This window comes from Equus przewalskii, chromosome 8, assembly GCF_037783145.1.
Source record: "Equus przewalskii isolate Varuska chromosome 8, EquPr2, whole genome shotgun sequence".
Taxonomy (NCBI): domain Eukaryota; kingdom Metazoa; phylum Chordata; class Mammalia; order Perissodactyla; family Equidae; genus Equus; species Equus przewalskii.
In genome coordinates this window covers 20976965-20993055 of record NC_091838.1, presented here as the reverse complement: position 1 = coordinate 20993055, position 16091 = coordinate 20976965, and the positions used below count along the sequence as shown (strand labels likewise).

Below are 16091 nucleotides of genomic sequence, written 5' to 3'. Positions count from 1 at the left end.
CTCACAACTAACCCTCCCTATGCCATCTAAGTGTTATCCCCTAGTCCCCATTTCTGACACATTATACTGCTCTCATCTAGATTGCTTCAATGGCCTCCTAATGAGTGGACCAACTTCCACTCTTGCCCTGCTCATCCCCCACTCCATCCACTATGGTCTAGTCTCAAAGCAACAGCCACCAATGGCAGTGAACTTCACTCCCTGCCTCCCTCAGAATAAAAACCAAAGGCCTACAAGGAGTCCACAAGGTTGGAGCTGCTGGATCCCAATGACTCCCTGGCCTCCTCTCCTGCTTCTCCCTGTCTCATTTAGCTCCAACAATATTGGCCTCTTTGCACTTCCTGAAATGTGCCAGCCCCGCTAGAACTTCAAGGTTTTCACGTTTGCTTTTCCCTCTGATTGGAATTGCTCTTCCTCTGAAATAATTGAACAACTCTTTCTTTCCTTTTATTCCATTTTCTGCTCAACCACCATTTTATCAGGGACATCTTCTCTGACCTCTCACCATAAAATAGCATAGCCCACTACACTTTCTGTCTTTGTCTCTCTTTGTCAGTTTTAATCACTGTTATGACTGACATATAGCAGCAGCTCAATAAATATTTGTTGAATGAATGAAGGTGCTAACAGACATGTCAAAGTGGAAAATTACACAGATAGATTAAAGGAAGAATATTGCCTAGAAAGAGACTCAATTATTTAACAGAGTGTTTTGAGTGAGAAAGGACAAGGGTAAGGATTATTCAACAGATGGTGTTGTGAGGGCTAAAATTTAATTTGGAAAAATAATGTGGAAATCCTCACTTCTCAGGGTACCGTTTAAGGTTCTTGGCATCAAGTAATGGAAACCACTCTGGATTTTACTGGGAGGATATTGGTGACTATAATTAAGAGGAGGTAGTGATATCAAATGGAGAAAGGGAGGGAGTCAGGGCCTTCTTAGAAGGACACATAGCAGGACATAGAGAAACACAGACTCTCAAGGAGCACAACACCTGGTCAGAACCTATTCACTCCAATCCTTCATTCCTGACCTTGAACATTTGATAGTAATACGTAAAATGTAGTCTTTTCATGATGAGAAAATATTACAAATAAATTCACATTAAAATGAGAAATGTTACCCTTTTGGAGTATTGAGAATGATGGGGAATTTTTATCTTCTTTAGATTTTTTTATACTTAATTTTTAAGTTATTTACAATAAACGTACATCATTTTATGTTTATAATAGTTATTATAAACTATTATAGAGTTCTCGTCAAGATGGCGCTGTGAGCAGACGTTGAACTCACCTCCTCCCACGAACACAACCAGGTTACAACAATTTTGGGAAGAATCACCCTGGATTGAAAACTGAAAACTGGATTAAAAGAACCCCCACGACAAAGGACAGTCGTGACGAAAGCAGAAGAGGCAGAAACTCCCGCTGGAGAGGAAAAAAAGCCACCTTTGGGAGCAGCGGAGCTTCTCAGCTGGCCAGGCGGGAGCCAACATAAGGTACGAGCCCTCCCTGGAGGAGTGAGGTCCAGGGTGGGGGTGATAGTGTTATAACCATCTTTTGGACTCAGCCCAACTGAGATGGGGGTCTTACTGTCTGGCTTTGCTGGCTATTAACTGCAGCGAGGACACCCCAGAAAAGCTATCGGCAGAAAGCCAAAAAGATCTGGGTCTTAAAGGGCCCACACACAAACTCACTCACTGCAGCAACCTAAAATAACCAGAGAGAAGGCTGACTGTCCTTTGGTGAAACAAGACTCACCTGGTGGGCTCTGGGGGCATCTTGGTGAGAGGAGGATCCTCTCCGGAGACTGAGATATTGGTGGGGGCCATTGTTCTGAGCTGGTCCAGGCGTGCTGATACAGACACAGGACACTGGTGGGGGCCATTGAGGTGCCTCCCTTGGGCTGTTAGCCCAGGGGTCTGCCACACCCACCAGAGCACAGATTTAATCCAGTTCAGCCAGGGCAGGGAACCTGCTCTAGGGACTGGCGCCAACTAACAGCAAGCCCTCAGGCTACTTTTCAGCCTGCATTGACTGAGTGCCTTGATCCTCTACAGACAGGCAAGGGTGTCTGCCTCTGTGGGACAGGGCTTGTGTGAGGACCAGGTGAACTGTGGGGGGTATTGGGGCAGAGGTGGGGGCCTCTGCAGTGTGGCGGTGGGGTATTCTCCAGGGGGTTGAGAAGTATACACGGACCAGGACTGTGTTGACAGTGTATGTGGTCCAGAGGGGGGTGAGGCTTATCAGCGGCAGAAGACTTGTACTTCACAAATAGCCATAAAAAGGATCAGCCCCACCTTCCAAAGACTGAAACAACTGAGTGCCTCCATGCCAAGGGCTAACCCCACTCAGCTGCTCTCCTAAGAGAACTGACATCAGCCTTGTTGGCCTCAGGCCTATCGCAACTGTACGCCCCTGAGGCTAGCAACCAGCTACGCTGGGTACCAACCCAATTAAGAGGGTGATTGCAATAAGAGTGTGCTAATAGACTTTGTAGCCAACAGTGCTGAGGCCACTCCAAACTGGATTTACAAACAGCTGGGAAGGAAAGATCAGACTCCCTGGGTACCTGCAGTGGGAGCAACCCTTCTGCCACAGCAGAAGAACACAAGTAGCCCACAAAGGGGTCACTCCTGGTTCTTATGGTCTGGTGATGAGAGGGAAGCACACTGCTGGGCCTCATAAGGCATCTCATACATAAGGCCACTTCTCCAAGATCGGGAGACATAGCCGACTCACCTAGTACAAAGAAAATAGCACAGAGAAAGAGGCATAATGAGGAGGGAAAGGAATACTTTCCAAGCAAGGGAACGCTACAAAACACCAGAAAAAGAACTAAGTGAAACAGAAACTAGTGACCTCCTTGACAAAGAATTCAAACAAAATATAATGAGGATGCTCACAGATATGCGGAGAAGAATGGATGAACACAGTGAGCACATCAGCAAAGAATTGGAAGATATAAAAAAGAACCAATAAGAAATAAAGAATACAATACTCGAAATGAGAAATTCACTAGAGGGACTCAATGGCAGAGTAGAGGAAGCAGAAGAACGGATCAGCGAGCTAGATGACAGATTACAGGAAATCACCCAAGCAGAACAGAAAAGAGAAAAAAGGATTAGACAGAATGAGAACATTCTCTGGGAACTCTGGGACAATATCAAGCGTGCTAACATTCGGATTATAGGGGTCCCAGAAGGAGAAGAGAGAGACAAAGGGGCAGAAAATTTATTTGTTGAAATAATAGAGGAAAATTTTCCTCACCTGAGGAAGGAAACAGACATCCAAGTTCAGGAAGCACAGAGAGCTCCAAACAAGAGAAGCCCAAAGAGGCCCACATCAAGACATATTATAATCAAAATGTCTAAAATTAAAGACAAAGAGAGAATCCTAAAAGCAGCAAGAGAAAGGCCACAAGTGACATATAAAGGGAAGCCCATCAGGCCGTCAGCGGACTTCTCAGTCAAGACCCTACAGGCAAGAAGAGAATGGCACGACATATTTGAAGTGCTAAAAGGAAAAAACCTACAACCAAGAATACTCTATCCATCAAGGCTGTCATTCAGAATGGATAAAGATATCCCAGAGATATAGAGCTTCCCAGACAAGCAAAAGTTAAAGGAGTTTATCACCAAGAAACCAGTTCTACAAGAAATGCTGAAGGAACTTATTTAAGTGGGAAAGTAATGACCACAAATAGAGATAAAAGAAAAAAATTATCAAAAAAACCCAAAACAACAAGAAAAAACAGGCAATAAAATCACTTGTAAGGTAAAAGTATAGTAAAGGCAGCAGATCAACTACCTGTGAAGGTAACATGAAGGTGAAAAGACAAATGTACTAAAATTACCTATTTCAATGATAAGAGGGTACTGGATAGACACACACTAAACAAAAGACTAAATATGATGTGAAAATCATATAACGTGGGAGGAGGGGAGTGAAAAAGTAGAGCTTTTAGAAAGAGGTCAAGCTAACGAGTCTATCTACTCAATATAGACTGTTATATGCATAGTATATTAAATAGGATCCTCATGGTAACCACAAACCAGAAACCTATAACAAGCAGGAAAAAAAGTAAGACAAAAGAAATCAAACATATTACTAAAGATAGCCATCAAACCACAAGTGAAGAGAGCAAGAGAAACAGAAAGGAACTGAGAAGAACTACTAAAACACCCCCGCAAAAAAGAAAAAGTGACAAAATGGCAATAAATACATATTTATCAATAGCTATATTAAATGTCAAAGGGCTAAATGCTCCAATCAAATGCCATAGGGTGGCCAACTGGCTAAAAAGATAAGATCCATGTATATGCTGGATACAAGAGACACACTTCAGACCTACAGACACTCACAAACTGAAAGTGAAAGGATGGAAAAAGATATTCCATGCAAATGGCAAGGAAAAGAAAGCAGGGGTAGCAATACTTATATCAGACAAAATAGACTTTAAATCAAAAACTGTCATAAGAGACAAAGATGGGCACTACATAATGATAAAGGGAACAATCCAACAAGAAAATATAACACTTGTAAATATCTACGCACCCAACATAGGAGCACCTAAATATATAAAGCAATTATTAACAGACATAAGAGGAGAAATAGACAGTAACACAATAATAGTTGGGGACTTTAACACTCTACTTACACCGATAGATAGATCATCCAAACAGAAGATCAATAAGGAAACACTCGCCTTAAAGGACACATTAGACCAGTGGACTTAGTGGATATATACAGAACATTCCATCCTAAAACCACAGAATACACATTCTTTTCAAATGCCCATGGAACATTCTTCATGATTGATCACATATTAGGCCACAAAATAAGTCTCAATAAATTTAAAAAGATCGAAATAATACCATGCATCTTTTCTGACCACAAAGGTATGAAACTGGAAATCAACTACAGAAAGAAAACCAGAAAAGCCACAAAAATGTGGAGATTGAACAAAATGCTACTGAACAATGATTGGGTCAATGAAGAAATCAAAGAAGAAATAAAAAAATTCCTGCAGATAAATGAAAATGAAAACACGACATGCCAAAATGTGTGGGATACAGCAAAAGCAGTTCTACGAGGGAAGTTTATAGCAATTCAGGCCTACCTCAACAAAGAAAAAAAATCCCAAATAGACAATCTAAAAGTGCACCTAAAGGTACTGGAAAAAGAACAACAAACAAAGCCCAAAATCAACAGAAGGAAGGAAATAATAAAAATCAGAGCAGAAATAAATGAAATAGAGACTAAAAAAACAATAGAAAAAATTAATGAAACCAAGAGCTGGTTCTTCGAAAAGATAAACATGATTGACAAACCCTTAGCTAATTCACCAAGAAAAAAAGAGAGAAGGCTCAAATAAATAAAATCAGAAATGAAAGAGGAGAGATTACAATAGACACCTCAGAAATACGAAAGATAAGAGAATACTATGAAAAGCAATATGCCAACAAATCGGATAATCTAGAAGAAATGGATAAATTCTTAGAAACATACAACCTTCCAAAACTGGACCAAGAAGATGTAGAAAATTTGAATAGACTGATCACCAGTAAGGAGATAGAAACAGCAATTAAAAACCTCCCAAAAAATAAAAGTCCAGGACCAGATGGCTTCCCCGGTGAATTCTACCAAACATTCAAAGAAGACTTAATATCTATCCTTCTCAAACTCTTCCAAAACATTGAAGAGGAGGGGAGGCTTCCTAACTCCTTCTATGAAGCAAACATTATTCTGATACCAAAACCAGACAAGGACAACACAAAAAAAGAAAATTACAGGCCAATATCACTGATGAACATCGATGCAAAAATCTTCAACAAAATGCTAGCAAATCGAATACAACAATACATTAAAAAGATCATGCATCATGATCAAGTGGGTTTCATTCCGGGGATGCAGGGATGGTTCAACATCCGCAAATCTATCAATGTGATATACCACATTAACAAAATGAAGAATAAAAATCTCATGATTATCTCAATAGATGCAGAGAAAGCCTTTGACAAGATACAGCATCCATTTATGTTAAAAACTCTAAATAAAATGGGTATAGAAGGAAAATACCTCAACATAATAAAGCCCATATATGACAAACCCACAGCAAATATCATTCTCAATGGAGAAAAACTGAAAGTTATCCCTCTAAGTACAGGAACCAGACAAGGTTGCCCACTGTCACCACTCTTATTTAACATATTATTGGAAGTCCTAGCCAGAGCAATCAGGCAAGTAAAAGAAATAAAAGGGATCCACATTGGAAAAGAAGAAGTGAAACTATCACTTTTTGCAGATGACATGATTTTATATCTAGAAAACCCTAAAGAGTCCACTAAAAAATTTTTAGAAATAATAAAGGAATACAGTCAAGTTGTGGGATACAAAATCAATGTACAAAAATCAGTTGCGTTTCTATACACTAACAACAAAGTAGCAGAAAGAGAAATTAAGACTACAATCCCATTTACAATTGCAACAAAAAGAATAAAATACCTAGGAATAAACTTAACGAAAGAGGTGAAAGATCTGTACACTGAAAACTATAAGACATTGTTGAAAGAAATCGGAGAAGACACAAAGAAATGGAAAGATATTCCGTCCTCTTGGATTGGAAGAATTAACATTGTTAAAATGTCCATACTTCCTAAAGCAACCTATAGATTCAACGCAATCCCTATCAAAGTTCCAACAACACTTTTCACAGAAATAGAACAAAGAATCCTAAAATTTATATGGAACAACAAAAGACACCGAAGAGCCAAAGGATTCCTGAGAAAAAAGATCAAAGCTGGAGGGATCACACTCCCCGATTTCAAATTATACTACAAAGCCATAGTAACCAAAACAGCATGGTACTGGCACAAAAACAGACACACAGATCAATGGAACAAAAGTGAGAGCCCGGAAGTAAACCCACACGTTTATGGACAGCTAATATTTGACAAGGGAGCCAAGAGCATATGATGGAGAAAGGAGAGTCTCTTCAATACATGGTGTTGGGAAAACTGGACAGCCACATGCAAAAGAATGAAAGTAGACCATTCCCTTACACCATGCACAAAAATCAACTGAAAATGGATTAAAGACTTGAATGTAAGACCCGAAACCATGAAACTTCTAGAAGAAAACATAGGCAGTACACTCTATGACATTGGTCTGAGCAGCATATTTTCAAGTCCCATGTCTGACCGGGCAAGGGAAACAAAAGAAAAAATGAACAAATAGGACTACATCAAACTAAAAAGCTTCTGCACAGCAAAGGAAACCATCAACAAAACGAAAAGACAACCTAACAATTGGGAGAAGATATTTGCAAACCACATATCAGATAAGGAGTTAATATCCAAAATATACAAAGAATTCATACAGCTCAACAACACAAAAACCAACAATCCAATTAGAAAATGGGCAAAAGATATGAACAGAGATTTCTCCAAGGAAGATATTCAGATGGCCAACAGGCATATGAAAAGATGCTCAACATCATTAGCTATCAGGGAAATGCAAATCAAAACTACAATGAGGTATCACCTCACTCTGGTCAGAATGGCTATAATTAACAAGACAGGAAACAACAAATGTTGGAGAGGGTGTGAAGAGAAGGGAACCCTTGTTCACTGCTGGTGACAGTGCAAACTGGTGCAGCCACTATGGAAAGCAGTTTGGAGTATCCTCAGAAAATTAAGGATAGATCTACCATATGATCCAGCTATTCCACTGCTGGGTATTTATCCAAAGAACTTGAAAACACAAAGGCATAAAGATACTTGCACCCCTATGTTCATTGCGGCATTATACACAATAGCCAAGACTTGGAAGCAACCTAGGTGCCCATCAAGGGACGAATGGATAAAGAAGATGTGGTATTTATACACGATGGACTACTACTCAGCCATCAGAAATGACGAAATCCGGCCATTTGTGACAACATGGATGGACCTTGAGGGTATTATCCTGAGTGAAATAAGTCAGAGGGAGAAAGTCAAATACCATATGATCTCACTCACAAGTAGAAGATAAAAACGACAAAAAAAAAACCAACCACATAGCGTTGGAGATTGGACTGGTGGTTACCATTGGGGAAGGGGGGAGGGCAAAAGGGGTGATTAGGGTCACATGTGAGGGGATGCACTATAATTAGTGTTCAGGTGGTGAACATGATGTAATGTATACAGAATTTGAAATATGATGTACATCCGAATAAAAATTTAAAACAAAAAAAAACTATTATAAAAGGAAAATTTATATTATAACTATTAAAAACGAAAATTTCTCTTTGAAGCAAATTGCTATGTTTATTTTGAGTATGGTGTAGAAAATGTGGTTTACTGTTTTACTGTTTTCTCTTTGAGGAGTCCTAGAAGAAAATGTAGTCTCACTCTAGTACCCAACGGAAAGGTATAATTTGTCTGAGCTTTTGGTCAGTTTTTATCTCCAAAATATGACCATATATCCTTGGGACGTCAGTTACCGAAAGCCTTGGGTTTCCATACAACAGTAAAAAACTGGAAACAACGTAAATATTCAAAAACAGATGGTTAGTTAAACCAGCAATATGCCCATAAGATTCATGATGTATGTATGTTTGTATGTCCATAAAAAGAAATTCTGAGGCCATACAATGAACTGCTCTGAGCATCTCCCCATGCAAAGTGTGGGCAGTGATGACAGAGGGAAAAATTTTTATTAGTTGATTATTTTACAGTGACCATGCATTTTATTTTAATTACAAATTTTATAAATGGAAATAAAATCAGATAACATACACAAAAATGTGAAGAAATGCAAAGATATTCACAGTGTTTTAAATTTAGAAGTTTCAAAACAGTATATATGGTAAAACATCATTTACAAGCATTAAATAGAGCCTATACGAAAGCAGCTCAAGTTGGGAAAAATGGTTGTCTCTGATTGGCATGATTCTAAAGGAGTTTTATTTTGTTTCATTTCCTTCTATGTGTTTAGTAAACACACTTCAATGACCACATCTTTCTTTAATAATAAATTCACCTTTTCTAAATGAATAAAATTACCAAGAAGAAATACATTTGTGTGTCTAAAAATATAAAATTAAAATGCATAAAACTAGATAAATCTCATTACATAAAGAGGTCATAAAATAGGAAAAGTACCCAGAGATCTCGATAGATAAGTACTCAAAGACCACAAAATGACAATCTCTTTTGAGGACAAATAACTAGGGACAACATAGGGAAGTAAATATTCATCATAAATCAACAAAATGCAAATGAAAACGAGGTAACTCTTCATAGATTAAATTAGCTAAAAATGTAAATTGTCACACCCAGGAACGGTAAAACTGCAACCCTCATGCCTTTCTGGCTGCAGCCATTCACTGAAAGGGCATTTGTGTGGAGCCCGAGGTTTGGAGACAGGATGGTCTGGGGCGAGTCACATCCCAGCACTTTCTTTTTGTGCACTCTGGGCATATGGTTTTGTCTTTCCTCAGTTGTAAAGGTGAGGGTAATAATAGTGCCTCCTAAAATGTCCTACTAGGAGGATTTAATGATTCAATACCCCTAAATATTTTAGAATAGTAAACATTTAATAAATATTAACTATTAATTAGTAACCATACATCAAGATTTCAACAGGAAACAAAGGATATACACAAATTATCATAATTCAAGGAGCATCTATTTTCAAAAGGACTATTTACAAAGGTGTGTGCAAGAGTGTAGGGAAATCATAAGCGATAGTTGAGGAACCTGAGGCTAACAGTAGTGGGCTGTTATTATCCGTCGTTCTGAGGGATGATGTGTGGGAGGAAATGCTGCAACACAGAAGAATGGTTACAAATGAAAGAAGTCCTGGAGAGGAAAAGTGATCTCTGTCAAGTGACATCATCAGCTTGAAGTAACCTCTTAAGTAGGGAGTCAAGGGAATACGTGCCCTGACTCCATTTTTCTCTCTCTTTCTCTTGCCAAGGTTCCCCATTGGCTGAATTCAGCAGTTATCCTGTGCTGAGCCAGTTGATGCAGTCCATGTGGTTCAGCCTCCTGGCACAGAAAGAAGGGTACAAAAGGAGGAAGAGTGGATCTGGAGTGTGTCTGGCATGGACTATGTCCTAGACTCTCTTTGAGAGTGGGGCAAAAAGCAGATTATTCAGTGCTGTATATCCTCACCAGACCATTCTGCCTTCTCCAAGGGCTCTTTGGGGAAGCAAATACGTTCCTTTCCTTTTCCTTGCAAAGTACCTCCACCAGTTTCCTTCAATCATGGGAGCCAGTGAGCACAGGCCCTGGAGATCCAGTCTCTGTGAAGCATCATCAAAGTATTCAAACAGAGTCTCTTTTTAGGAGCTAGTCTCACACTCAATAAAGCTGTATGTTAGGCATGACTAGGCTGGGACTGACATATTTTGAGCAAGTGAATGAAGGCCATCCACAGAGTATCAGAGGAAAATCTGCTGAGATTCTAAGCCCTGTATAAGATAGAAATGACTGTGATAGGGGCTAAGACCTCATCATCAAAGATAAATCATTCCATGGCTGATCCATGGTTACTGACCAATAATCAATCATGGTTATTGATCAATGGTTAATTTCTACCAGATTGAAATACACTCCCATCAGAAGCAAATTTCAGGCCCCAAAAGTACAAACAAGAAGTACAAAAAACCAAAAACTGGTAAATTAGTGAATATTAAATTAAAGAATAGGTATTTAGTAAAAAGATTGATACAAATATATAGCTATTCCATGGCTATAATAACGGAACAAATTGGAAAAAGAATTCACCATTGCACTTAGAGTTTTTGTTTGTTTGTTTGCCTGTGAATCCTTTCAATGCTAAGGAATAAATGGACGAAAAAATTCAATCGAGAACAAGTGCATTAAATGAAAGATGAATTTTCTCTAAGCCTTTATATGAGTGCATATACTTCCTCCATCAAAGTTCTCAAATTTAAAATACAGCAGACAACGATAACCGTGAAAACGACAAATCTCCAGCTTCTTCTCATTTTCATCCCAGGAGACTTTTGGTGCCCGTTCTTCTCATCCCCTCACGTCTTTTCTCCCATTGTCTGTCTTTGGCAGCTCCTCTGCCTCCCCCCTCCCTTCGGGCCTTCGTTCAGATTGGCTCCAGGAAATGAAAGGAAAGCAGCAGTCTGGTAGCATGTCTCCTCCATCTCTGCATCATTTTGTATTCCTTCTCACTGGATAACTATTGTACAGAAAAAGCAGAGGAGACTCGCCAACGTTGTGGTGACTGAAATGCTTTGCCTTGTGAGTGCAGTACAAGGACAGGGAATGCAGCTCACTTGATAACACTCACAACAATTTCAAGGCTAAAGAAGATACTGTTATCATCCTTAGTCAGGGTTCTTTTCTCTGGACTTCCCCAGAATTGATTTCTTTTTCTTCTTAATTCTAAATTACCAACAATCTAGAATGAAAAGATAAAATATCATTTTTATCCTACTAATATGTGGGAAAATATTACTGGCCCCAACTTTATAAATAATGCCTTTATTTAGATTTACTACTGCTGCTTATATTTCTAAATAATCATCATTATGTGGTTATATTTATGGAAACGGATTATCAAAATGCATAACGTAGTCTTTCCATTAACTCTTTCACATTAATGAGTTGCTATTTAGTAAATTACTATTTCCTGGCACTAAAAGGAAGAAAGCCAGTGGCCTGAATGATTTTCCAAAGTGCCTATTAATAAACACCCAAGGCATATATTAAAATACTAGAACGCAAGGGTCTTTAGGAAGTACATAAGCTTGTGCGCTGGGGTTTTTAGAAAAGTGCATTAACACTTTCATGACTACAGCATGGTGCTCAGTAGACTCTTCTTCTAGGTTTTCTTCTCTAATTTTCACTGTATTTTGATTTGTGGCAATTTTACAATGATTTCTGACTGAACCAAAGCTTTCTAGTTTCATTGCTGTGCTGAGAAATACTAAATGATCATTTGCAATCTTGTATCAAGGATCTCCTAAGCATGTTACTCTATTTTTTACTTCATTATGTTAGAAGCACTTGAAGACAGAAAGGACCTATAAAAAGCATAGGTGGTAAGAATTTACCTTTTAGAATTCTTGAGATATTAATGAACCTAATTGTTGAAAGCATAATCTATTTAATGCAGTTGTTAAGATTCTTTCTTTGATGTTGGTTAATCTAAGATTTAATATTATTTTAGCTTTTTTAAATTAAGCATTTTATGTAGAGATAATTGTAGTTTCCCATGCAGTTGTAAGAAATAATACAGAGATCTCATGTAACTGTTACCCTATTCCCCCAATGATAACATTTTTGCAAAACTACAGCACAGTATCATAACCAGAATGTTGATATTGACACAATCAAGATAGAGGACATTTCCATCACCACAAGGATCACTCATGTTGCCCTTCCAGAGCCACACTCTCTCCCTCAAGCCCTTACCCTCTTCCTTAACACCTGGAAAGATATTTTCCATTTTTATCATTTTGTCTTTCAAGGATGCTATACACTAACTCAAATCATACAGTATCTCACCTTTCAAGATTGGATTGTTTTTTTTTTCACTCAGAATAATTCTGTGGAGACTCATCCAAGTTGATATGGGTATCAATAGTTTATTTCTTTTTATAGTTGCTAGGTAGTATGTTATGCTATAGATGTACTGAAGTTTGTTTAATATTTACCCATTGAAGGATGTGGGTTGTTTCCAATTTGGGCTATAATGAATAAAGCTGCTATAACCTTTGTCAACAGATCTTTGTGTATACTTGAGTCTTCATTTCTCTGGTATAAAAGTCCAGGAGTGTAATTGCTGGGTTGTATGTTAGTTGCATGTTTAGTTTTTTAAGAAACTGCCCAGCTATTTTCTCAAGGGTCTGTACCATTTTACACTCCCACCAGTAAAATATGAGTAGTCTAGGTTCTCTGTGTCCTTACCAGCATGTGCTGCCGTCACCATGTTTTTTTATCCATTCTGACAGGTGTGTAGTGCTATTTGCAGTTTTGATCTGCATCTCCCTGATGACAAATGACGTGAAAACCTTTTCATGTACTTTCTTCCATATATTTATATTCTTAAGCAAATTGTCTTTTTATATCTTTTGTCCATGTTCTGATTGGTTTGTTTGCTTTTTTTTTTTTACTAGAGAAATTGAGAGTTCTTTATATATTCTAGAGACTAGTGCTTTATCTGATATGTGGTTTGTAAATATTTTCTCCCACTGCGTAACTTATCTCTTAATCCTTATAATAGGATATTTTGCATGAAAAAAGTTTTTAATTTTGATGAAACCCACTTTATCATTTTTTTTCTTTTAAGCATACTGCTTAAGGTGTCAAGTGTCAGAATTCTTTGCCTAAGCCTAGATCCCTAAAATTTTCTCTTATTTTTTTCTAGAAATTTTATAGCTTTATGTTTTACACTTAAGTCTGTGATCCATACTGAGGGAATTTCCATCTAAGAAGTGAGACTTGTTTTTGAGAGTTCGTTTTTGCTTTTGCTGGCCGGTTGCTCCAGTACCATTTGCTGAAAAGGCTATCTTTCCTACGTTGAATTACTTTCCCACTAATCTCGGGGCAAATTTGTGCGTGTATATTTTTGGATTATTTCTTTTGTTCCCATGGATCTACATGTCTTACTCTCCACATCAACCACGCCATCTTGACTATTATAGTTACAGTGTAAGTCTTCAAATCAGATAAGGCTGATTTTTCTTCACATTTTCTTCTTCCATTCCTGTGGGTTATTTGTATATTTATTTGAATGTCATTTTGAATTATCTGTATTGTTTTTGAGTGTGTTTCGTTATACGTATATAGAGTATGTGTGTTCTCTAGATATTAAATTATATTTACATAACTTACAGTCTACCATATCATCATTTTACCAGTTCAAGTGAAAAGCAGAAAATTTACCTCCCTTTACTCTGTTTACAATATAATTGGCTTAAATAGTTCCTGTACTTACATTTAGAACCACATTAGATGATCTTAGAACTTTTTCTTCAACCATCAAACATAATTTTAAAAACTCAAGAGAAGAAGGAAAGCAAACTAGTTTACTCATATTTTTGCTTGTCATATTCTTTCTTCCTGATGTTCCAAGGTTTTTTCTTTTATAATTTCCTTTCTGTTTAGAGAATTTCCTTTAGGCTTTCTTTTAGCATAGATCTGCTGGCAACAAATTCTCTTAGTTTTCCTTTATCTGACAATGTCTTGATTTCCCATTTATTGTTGAAGGATATATTGGTATATGGGTGTATGATTCTAACTTGACAATTCTTATATTTTCAGCCCTTGAAATATACTGTGCCATTTTCATCTGGTCTCCACAGTTTCTGGCAAGTGATGCTATCATTCAAAGTGTTTTCTCCCTACATGTAAGATGTCCTTTTTCTCTAACTCCTTTCAAATTTTTTATTGTTTTTAGTTCTGAGAAGTAAAAGTATGATGTATCTTGAAATGCATGTCTTTGTTTATCCTGTTTAGGATTTGTTTGGCTTCTTGAATCTATAGGTTTACACCCCTTGCCAAATTTGAGACTTTTCAGCCAGTATTTCTTTGAGTACTTTTTCAGTCCCACCCTTATTCTTCTCTCCTTATGAGACTCTGATAATATGAAGGTTATATCTATTGTTTCAATCCACAAGTTTCTGGGGCTCTGTTTATTTTTTCAGTCTAATTTCTCACTGTTGCTCAGATTAGGTAATTTGTATTATTCTATCTTGCCTTTCATTGATCCTTTTCTCTCTTCCCTACATTCTGCTCTTGGCCCATCTGTTGCACCTCTTTATTTTGATGATTATATTTTCAGTTCTAAAATATATATTTGCTTTTTCTTTGTATCTTCTATTTCTTTGCCAAAGTTTTCTGTATCTTTGCTGAGGCTTTCTATTTTTTCATTTGTTTCAAGTATGTTCTTAATTCCCCACTGAAACATTTTTATCGTGGCTGGTTTAAAATCTTGATGGGATCATTCTAAGATCTGGCGTCTCAGTGATGGCTTCTAGTCATTGCCTTTTTGCGTACAGTTTGAGATCTTCCTAGTTCTTAGTTTGAGATGTGACTTTCTATGGAAAATGGTACATTTCTGTATTTTGATTGAGACCCTGGATCTTATTTAAACTTTCTGTTTTAGCTGAGCTTATATGTCTCTGCTCTGGCAAGGGAAGGAGGATGCCACCTCATTGCTGCCACTCAGCTTCTGTTGACACCTGATGTGGGGGGTTCATTACTGTTGAGCATGAGTGTGAGTTCCAGCTCCCTACATGGTTTCCACTGATACCGCAGTGGGGTGGCCTCATTACTGCTTGGTGATAGTGAAGGTGTTGACCCTCCAGTGGGCTCTCTCTGACGCGGTGCCAGTGGTGAGGAGGATGGGCATCTCGTTAACGCTAGTTGAGCATGCAAGTTCAGCATTCCTATTTTGTCTCTGGAGGAGAAGGGGGGATGTCATTATCAGATGGATTAAAGCTCCGGCTCCTTACTTGGTCTTTTCTGATACCATCTTGGTAGAGGTTTATAATACCTCATTATAGCCTCATGAATGTGGAAGTCTAGGATCCTCAGCTGGCAGGGATGGGGGTGGGGTCAATTTTTTTTTTTTTCCTGTAGTGTTTGGCTGGAGTAGAGCAATTTCTGTCTAAAAGCTTTCTTTCTTGATTGACTGCCACTTTCCAGGTCCTTTAGCTAGAAAAAGCAGGCTTCTCTTGAAACTTTTTTGCGTCTGTACCTGTTGGCATTTCTGGGTTGCCAGCTTCTTCACTTCCTAGTCTGAGGCAATAAGAAAATCCAAAAAACTTGCCACTCTATCATTTCTCAGATCCTGAGGTCCCTGGCTGGTCTGCCATCTCCTCTCCACTTTCAGAGTCCTCTTCAGCTTGCTTTACGTATAATGTCCAGGGATTTTAGTTGTACTTAGTGGAAGGAGTGGAGAAAGTTATGTTGACTTCCTCTTCCTGGAAGCAAAAGTCTCTAGATTTTGTTTTTATTTATTTATTTATTTTTTGTTTTTAAAGATTCACACCTGAGCTAACATCTGTTGCCAATCTTTCTTTTTTTTCTTCTTCTTCTCCCCTAAGCCCCCCAGTACAT

General features: G+C 38.1%; 1 long non-coding RNA gene across 1 annotated transcript in view; it reads left to right on the top strand.

Moving 5' to 3' along the window:
* The first annotated feature begins 1250 nt into the window (after positions 1-1250).
* Positions 1251-16091, top strand: part of LOC139085226 (uncharacterized) — a 122015-nt gene continuing 107174 nt past the window's right edge. Inside the window, exon 1 of the long non-coding RNA XR_011543390.1 lies at positions 1251-1499. This is a non-coding gene — a long non-coding RNA (uncharacterized lncRNA). The remainder of the gene's footprint in view (positions 1500-16091) is intronic.